The following is a 9,004-nucleotide window of genomic DNA, read 5'->3' as shown; positions in this document are numbered from 1 at the left end:
AAAACAATTATATTGGTCCATGATAAAGCTTACCGGATCAATATGTCAGTCACTGTCAAAATCACACCCAGGCAGAACAGTGACATTAATAATTAGCACCCACATGGACTTGACTTCTCTTCTCTTCTCTTCTCTTCTCTAAATGGACTTTAGAGGAGCAAGACTACGACAGAAAAAGACCTGTAAAAATCCTGATGGATAAATACAAGAAATATATGTAGGCCTCCTAGAAAATGTAAAGAAACCAATCATATGCAGGGCCGGATTTTCCTATAGGCTAACTAGGCTTCAGCCTAGGGCCTCAAGATCAAGAGGGGCCTACATTCAAATTGTTAGCAAAATTAAAATTACACTTTCACTATAGGTGAAAGGGCCTCATAAGTGGAATAGCCTAGGGCCTCTTTTCATCTAAATCCGGCCCTGATCATATGTATTTAAAATGGTATTTATTTACTTAAAATGTTTAAATAAATTCTCATCTCAAAGTAATTTGTGATAATTGAAAAACAGAAGAGGAATGCAGCTCATATCATAACAGATAATATGTCTATTTCAGTGTAACGGTGTCCAGAACCAATGTAACATTATTGACAATTGGACAAAAGAATTTCAGCTTGAAGTATTAATCGGGAAGGAAGCTTGCTGGTTGGTCTGCATTTCTCAACCTGTTCTACCTCTGGGGGTTGTTGTAAGAATGAAATGAGACTTCTGCCTTGAGATAAATAAATAAATTATTCAAATGTGATTATTAATAACTAGGAAAGAAATCCTTTTAGATTAAGTGCTTGTCTTGATTTCCCAAGGCTGTCTTCTCTGTCCTCCCCCAATATCTCTCAAAGAACAGTTTGATGTCATGTCTCTCATTTGCAAATGTTACTTCTAGAGCTCTGTAAAACCAAAGCGGGTGGGAGGGGGAAGGTGAATGGAATTAGAACAAAGCGTACATTGCAGGAAAGGAACTGTGCTTTGGGAGAAACAGAGGATTAGAGACAAGGGCATTTGGAGAATGAAATAAGTGTTTAACTTATCGTGGTTTCCTTGACCTCCTAAACTTAAACGCTTATTCTGGAAACTTAAAAACAGACACAGAACCTGATGAAAATACTCTTGGTTATTGTAATAATATGGGAATGGATAAGAGATGTAGCTATTGTAAATGTATAAAATCAAATACCTTTAAGTTGGAAACTGATACTTTCACGACCTACAAAAGATGATAGTCTTTCATGTCTGTGGATTTCCCAGCCCAATGAACTGAAGTATATTCCTGATTTGTGATGGAAACATCCAGTTTATGGAGGAAAGATGAAAGATGAAGTCATCAGAAATGAAATAAAACTCGAGAAACATGAGTTTAGACTTGAATCTCTCATGGATTTAATAGATAACTATAGTAAGCAATCTTTAATTTTCTTTCATCAAAATAATTAAAATATTCTACCTTCAAGAATGATTATAAAATATACAAGCATTATATAATGTTTTGTTACATCTTTCCATTCAGCCTATCTTTCTTCATGATTTTAGGAAAATAAGTATGGTTAAGTGATTTATTCTGTAGGCAATCCAGTCCCATAGCATAGCATATATGAGAGATGACAACTGTTTCAAAATCTGCAGGTGAATTTTATAGCTTAGAAGGAGTTTGAATCTAAGTCCAGGAAAAATATTATGTTCTAACAAACTGGCTCTATATTTATTAAAATATAACAGCACAATACAATTTAGGACCAAAAATAAATGCTTCCTGCTGCTTATACCCTTTAAATTAAATAGAATGGTACCCGCCCCCAATATTCTAACTGAAGAGAAGCCAAATTATCTCCTAATAGAGAAATAGTTTGAGCAATCTTTTAAAAAGCTCCAAAGTCACAAGGGAAATCCTTCAACTGTGTCCTGCCATTCCAGAGGCACTTTGAGCTTGATGAAGCTTTCCTTCTTCACAACACAGTCTTTGCTTTGCCTTCCTGGAGTGTCTATTAAAACTATGCTTATGTACATTGTTGTCATTCTTTAGGTTTTTACTTCTTCCAGTAGGGCTAGAAAAATTGAAAGTGGGGGAATGCATATCTGGGACTTAATAGGCATTCAAGCATTTACCACATGGACAACATGGGACTATATTATAGTGCAGTGAACTATCTCTTGTGCTTCAGCTGGTGAGGCATAGTCCATTTTTAAATCTTATTTTTTTCTATTATAAACTAAATGAAAGTAACATACAGTATATATCCAGTTCTCTCTAGACTGGAGGCAGGATAAAAATAACAAAGCTTAAATTAACAAGGATTCAACAGGTGCAGTAATGATGAAGTTGGACAATAAGAGATACTTAGGGAGGGAAGTGACGGTAAATAGAGTTTAATCTGGGATCAAAATATTAGTGAACAGGTTCCTCCTGTTTCGGAACCAAGTACAATATTACAGTTGTGACTCTATGACTCCACAGCAAGCTAACTTTCTATTGGGAAGGGAAGCATTATCATAGCATTTGGACCAAATTCAAAGAGCTGTTATTGGTGGCCTTTAAAAATCACAATCTGCCTGGTCTCTAGCAGGAGACTGTCTAATGTACAAGTCTCAGCATCATTCAGCATTTCAAAGTTAATCTGAGATTGAATATATTGATAGATACTCAAAGATACGCAAAGGTATTTGTGGAAGAGATATGTGAATCATAAGAGTATGATGTACAAATAAGATGTGAAGGTTTTGTTTTAAAAAAAGGCATTAGGAAGTCACACTTAAAAACTTTGTGATAGTGCTGGTCACTGAATAAGAAGTGACTGTAGGACTCTGTGGCCATCCAGATAGTTTGGAACTATATTTCTCAACATCTTTGCCACTCATTACTTTGGGTTCCTAGGAGTTGCAGATTACACACACATGGAGAGCCACAGCTACAACACTATCCCAACATTTTCCAAAGCAATGTTTAGCTTTCTTCAAAATCTTTTTGCAACTTCCAACCCAAACACAAGATTAGTGCAAACCCTTCTGTATTTTTGAAGTGTAGATTTATTCAGTGCCCCCTCCACCACAAATTTGCCAAGAGTGAATTATAGGTCAACAGACTTTTCCCAGTTCTTTCAGCCTAAACAACCCGGGTACAGGGGGCATGGTTCTTTTTCCCTACCTTAATTAAGCATATATGCAACACTTCCAGCAAACCTTCAATTTCTATCCTGCCCAACATCTTCTCCTTAGTCCCTTATGCCTAAATATTTCTCTTAGTATTTAATTTCACTTGATTACTCTGTTCTGTGTTGTTATTCCCCTGTGCCCCCTCTGGTTATGTGTGATTCTCTCTCTCTCTCTCTCTCTCTCTCTCTCTCTCTCTCTCTCTCTCTCTCTCTCGTCAGAAATTTCTTTTCCACTGTGTAGGCAGGAGACAGATTTTGCAGTCTCAATTTTCATCCCTCCATTCTTTCCTTTTGCACCTTCCCATCTCCTCTTATTCTCCTTTCCTAATCCTCTTCTCATTTTATATTTCCTCCACCTCTTTTATTCCCTTTTCTCCTCCCTTTTTCAGTCTTCTCCCTCCCCGCCCCCCACCCCAATTACAAATAATGTCTCTGGAATGATATCACAGTCTAGTGCCAGGAGCCATGCATGTTATTCAAGGTAAGGGATTATTTTAGCATTTGCTATTTGCAGGGATCGCTGTTCGGGTAGATTGCTGGCTTTCTTAAAGTAGACAATGCCTCTTTCATTTTTTTCCCAGTGCATATTTGTACACTTACAAAAGAAATCCTGGACTCAGTGTAATGTTGCTACCTGTTGGGGAGCAATGGAAGACTTCGGGAGGAGGGGTGCCTGCCTTTAGATGGAAAGGAGCTACATTTTTCTTTTTATCTCATTAACTGGTCTAAATGTCTGCTGAATTCCTTCCCTGCCTCAAAAGCTTTTGTTTTATCATTTCTTTGGTGGTAGTGGTAGGAACTCTGGAAATCTATATATTGCTGCTGCTACTAATCTTACAAAGGTGGGTAGAGGAATAGCAGCATGACCAGAGATAGCAATGCTGTAGCTCTTTTGTGATTCTTTCTTAGATTTGTCCTGGAACATCTCTGTTATATAATGTGAGTAATTCTTTCTGAGTCTGTGTAATGGGTCTCTGCCCTCTTTTGCAGATACTTAATGCCATGCATTCTTCTTTCTATGTGTACTCTTCGCATGGTTTTTAAAGAAGTTTTAAAACAGGAACTTTTCCATGGGTGCTGTACCACTGGGGCTTCAATCTGTTCTGGCTGGAGAAAGTTAGTTTTTTTTAAGGTAGCCTTCATGTGGGAGATTCCTCTTCTTTTTTTTTTTTTTAAGGTGGACCCTTTTAAAGTTTGCCATGGTTAACAAATCCGAAGCCTCAAAGTGACAGCCAGACAATTAGTTGCTATGATTATTACCTTTCAAAGGGCTTTGTGAAATGAGTAGAGAATGGTTAAGAATGGTTCTTAACTTAGCTGCTTAATGTCTATTGCATGAGCTTGCCTACTCCTCCCCCAGATTTAGATTGCCTCCTCCATCACATAGTGATTTAGTTGTTGCTTTCCTCTTGTGCATCTGTCCTCCTCTGTTTTCATTCACAATTTTTGGATGCTCAGAGTGAGCTTCTCAGATAATTCCCGGCAAACCCCTGCTTTTGAGTTTTGTATAAAAGATCCCAATATACCTAACCCAAATATTTTATCCTTTTAGTGTGAATCAGTGTTTATAGGCTCCTTCCTCTGCTTCCTCAAGGATGGATTTAAATGCGCCATCCTTTGGGCAGTTGTAGGGTATGATACAGCGATATTCTGTAGTCATAGTAGCACAATCATGAAGTGTTTTACTCATATTTTGATTTAATTGACTCATTCTGACCTTTCTCTGCTGAAAATTCAAGATTTATTTTCCCTGAACGCTGATTAGTGAAATCCAGTGCTGTCTTGTAAAGTTGCTGCTTTTACTAAAATATAAGGTACGGATGGTAAATATTCATCAACTTATAAGGGATAGAGATTTGGCATATCTTAATCTTGTTTCTTTTTGGAGCATGTGTGTATGCTTTTTGTGTTTAATACTATGCCTGCACACGGTGTTTTTAAAAAATGAAGCACTTACTGGTACCTATTGCAAACCTGACTAAGTAATTTGCTTAGGTGAAGTTTGGACATCTGAAGAGCATACTCCTTCAAAACACAAAGAGTTTTCTGTGGCAAATTCAGCTTAGCACTGGCAATTTCTTTCCTCCCCATCTTGATACTCTTCATATAAATAACTCTTCATATAAAAAATATAAATGGAGGGGCACAGAGAAACGAATTGTCTTGCTTTAAGTATAAACTCTAGAGTTGGCTAACTGTACAGTTGATGCAAGAAAGTCCTGCATGCTGAAGTCTTAGTTCAATTCACTGCCTGGCATTTCTAGTTGAGAATATTTGCAGAGAGCCAGACTGATTTCATTTGAGATCTACTTGGCTGTTCAGAGGAAACAACAACCTGGATGAACCTTTCCAATTTTGATAGCCTGCATAGGTGTTGGTCTAAAACTGATAGGATTTTCAAATACATCTAGAGGATATCAAATTTGGAAAGCTTAAATAGTCTGAATCAGTATAAGGCAACAGCAAATACCTTACATCCTTGGAAAAACGGTTGCAATGAATCTTTAGCTTTTAACTATCATTACTTTCCAGTCTGTATAAGAAATGTATTCCTAATTTTATTCCAAGACACTTATTTAGTTCATACACATTTAAATCACCCTTTTTCGGGAAGCTATTTCTTGAGCGCTTCCTCTTATTGAATTAATTAGCTTGGCTAATTAATTAGCTTCCCACATCTTGAAAGTTGTCAAGGGAGAACAGATCCATTACTTCTGCTTTGAAGGTGTAAAAGCTACTGTTTCAAGAGCTACTCCCTGTAACACTTGGTTTTTATCCTTATTTATGTCAGTAAAATTATATTATGTGAAATTATGTGTGTACGCATTTGTTAGGAAATAAAGATTAATATATCAACTCTCAATAGATAGTGGTCAAAGCAATGCAGCCCATCCTCATCCTATTCCTCCTAGACTCTATTTGTAAAAAAGGTTAGCTTTTAGCCGAAGAAGCTTCTTGGATAAGAAGCAAAAAGTCTTCAAAGAAAAACCAGAAAGTCCAGTTGTGAATTGAAAAAGCACCTTTGGATTAGCTTTTAGAATATTGTACTTTTTTTTCCTGTTACTTTTGGTTTGTGCTTTTGGTTTGTGCAAGGAAGTTTAGGGATACGAGTCTGTGCCAAAGTTGTAGCTTCAGATCAATTTTCTTAAGCCATGCTTACTGAGAATTATAGTTCCGCATATTTAAATTTCTTTGTCAAAATATCATATTTCAAGGAAAGCATCAGTTTTTCCTTTTTTCTTTCAGATGAGATAACTTATAAAATGTAGCAGCAGCTGAAATAAATGATGGAAATTGCCACATTTGCATAATTGAGTTCATTTCTGTCGAATCCTGTGTTAATTAGAAAATGATTTTCATAATATTCCTAGAGGCTTGTTCTCAAATAGGTTTGGACTGAACAGATACTTTGTCAATTACTTTGACTTTTCTTTGTCAAATTTGGCTTTTCTTTAGGGAAGAATAGTTCATTTTGAGAGAGAATAGAAAATATGTACCGTATACTATAGAACCTTGGTAGTACAGTGGTTTAAAGCACCCTGTTATTAACACAGCTGCCTGCAATTACTGCAGGTTCGAATCTTACCGGGCTCAAGGTTGACTCAGCCTTCCATCCTTTCTAAGGTAGGTGAAATGAGGACCCAGTTTGTGGGGGCAATAAGCTGACTTTGTATAAATATACAAAAGTATGAAGGCTATTGCTTAACGCACTGTAAGCCGCCCTGAGTCTCCGGAGAAGGGCGGCATATAAATCAAATAAAAAAAAAAATTACTGAAAGAGGACTTGAGTTCCACGAAGGAATACTGACAATTACACTGTTTCAGTTACTATGGAAAAAATCTTGATAACTGTGTCCCCTAATTCAGTGGTGTCATATTCACGTTGTCACGGCTGCGTCACGTGACGTATTGGGACTTTCCCCCTTTTGCTAAATTGGGCATGGGCGTGGCCAGTGCATGAAGCATCTGGCCTGCGGGCCGGGTTTTGACAGCCCTGCCCTAATTCAACCATCCAGATAGGTTGTGACTCTTATGGCCATGTCACAAATCTTCTCCCTAACCTCTGATGTATTTAGTGATTGTTTGGAGGTAGCTAGAGGTGCATCTGAATAAACATTGCATGCTGTGATCTTTTCATTTTAGTCTAGACCAGTGCTTCTCCAACTTTTACCTTCATTACCCCAAAACAATTGTTAGAAAGTCCTTTTTAGCCAATGTAGGTAAAACCCTTTAAGTTAGTTTAAGTATTCCTGTTATGATTGAATGATGTGTTTATGTGTTATTACCCAAAGGGGAAAAAACATTTCAACCCAATTTTTGGTAATTTACCCAGATTTGGGAAGCACTAGCCTAGACACTGATTTTCCATATCAGTGACTGCAAAGCCTATCTGCACACAATAGTTTGCTTTACTGTGCAATTAGATTGAATTTAGGTGTTGTGAGATGTGGATTCTATTTTAGTTAGCTTAATGCTTTCACTCAGTTGTTTCTGCAAATCACTCTTTCTCTGCCTTAGTTTTGTATTTGAAATTGGGAATGATCAACCTCATTGTTTGCACGAAGAATTTGGGAATGGTAATAAAAACATATAAGCTTATTTTTTTCACACAAATAATAGATTTTGAGTTTTTCTAGGAGGTGGCAGGGTAGCAGAATTGTATTCTGTGATTGCTTTTAAAAATAGCAAACAAATCAATAAACAAGAATCTTCATGTTGTTCCAGCAATTCATTTCAAATTGCATTGCATTCATATTCAGGATCTCTTTATGGCTAAGGCATACTCCACTTGTTTCCACTTAGACCGAACTCTCAGTTAAGAATTGAAAAAATGCTTTGCAGGGACAGACATATTCTCCTAAATTTGATATTCTTTGCAAGAATTATGGAAACTAACTGATGCTGGATAATCAGTCAGAATGACCAGGGTTGATCTGCACACTGCAATCTGCACTCTGCTTGTCCATAGCCACTTCCAATTACTATGTTTTCCATAATGTTCTATAATTATTCATAGGACCTCTTTTTACTCTGCATTAGAAAACACTAACCATTTAAAATCAAGTTGCAGCTATCACTTTTGCAACTAATTGCTTACAGACATACATGCTTTTAAAAAAAATACACCTGATAGTATCACAATCCCAGATTAATATGTGCTCCAATTTCTTTGAACTAGAATCTGGAGCAAGATGAAATAGAGAGTTCTCTGGTTTTACTCCCAACATAGATGTTATGGTTCTGTTAGAAGTTCCTCCTTTCCTAGTAACTGATCAGTTGTTTCAGCATCTGCTAGATGGCATCATGCTGTTCAATGGGATGTGAAACTGCAGCCTGTAATCCAGGGAATGGGCCAACTTGAATAATTATACTTTTTTCTTATCAACTTCCCCTATACTGTGCAGCAGCAGCATCTGAAGAAATGTCTTGTGTTCATCTCCTGCTGAAAATATCTGTACAGCTTTTTTTTTTTTTGGCTGAATAGTTTCTCTGGTTGATGTCTGCCAGAGAGTTTTTATTTTTATTTTATTTTGTCGAGTACATATTAGATAATATATATAAGTATAAGTATGAATTGAATACATAAAATAAATACAATTAGGACAGGGACGGTAGGTACGCTGGTGCTCTTATGCACGCCCCTTACAGATCACTTAGGAATGGGGTGAGGTCAACAGTAGACAGTAGACAGTCTTAGGTTAAAGTTTTGGGGGTTTTGGGATGAGATCACAGAGTCTGATGGTGCATTCCAGGCATTAACAACTCTGTTACTGAAATTTTCTGCAATTGAGTTTGGAGCGGTTCACTTTAAGTTTGTATCTATTGTGTGCTCGTGTATTGTTGTAGTTGAAGCTGAAGTA

The 9,004-nt window shown here is 37.0% G+C and overlaps 1 protein-coding gene across 5 annotated transcripts in view; it reads left to right on the top strand.

Moving 5' to 3' along the window:
- Positions 1–3,110: 3,110 nt before the first annotated feature.
- Positions 3,111–9,004, top strand: part of CACNA1E (calcium voltage-gated channel subunit alpha1 E) — a 453,280-nt gene continuing 447,386 nt past the window's right edge. For 3 of the 5 annotated variants that reach the window (XR_015733193.1, XM_060690123.2, XM_060690121.2), the window contains exon 1: positions 3,119–3,624. The gene's annotated coding sequence lies outside the window, so the exon portion shown is untranslated. Of the gene's footprint in view, positions 3,625–9,004 lie in introns of all 5 variants that reach the window. The other 2 variants (XM_060690120.2, XM_034409672.3) reach the window with 1 other exon arrangement.

The sequence above is a fragment of the Pantherophis guttatus genome, chromosome 3 (assembly GCF_059756535.1).
Source record: "Pantherophis guttatus breed Tessera chromosome 3, ASM5975653v1, whole genome shotgun sequence".
Taxonomy (NCBI): domain Eukaryota; kingdom Metazoa; phylum Chordata; class Lepidosauria; order Squamata; family Colubridae; genus Pantherophis; species Pantherophis guttatus.
The sequence above is the reverse complement of the archived record's forward strand: the minus strand, read 5'-3'. Positions and strand labels throughout refer to the sequence as shown.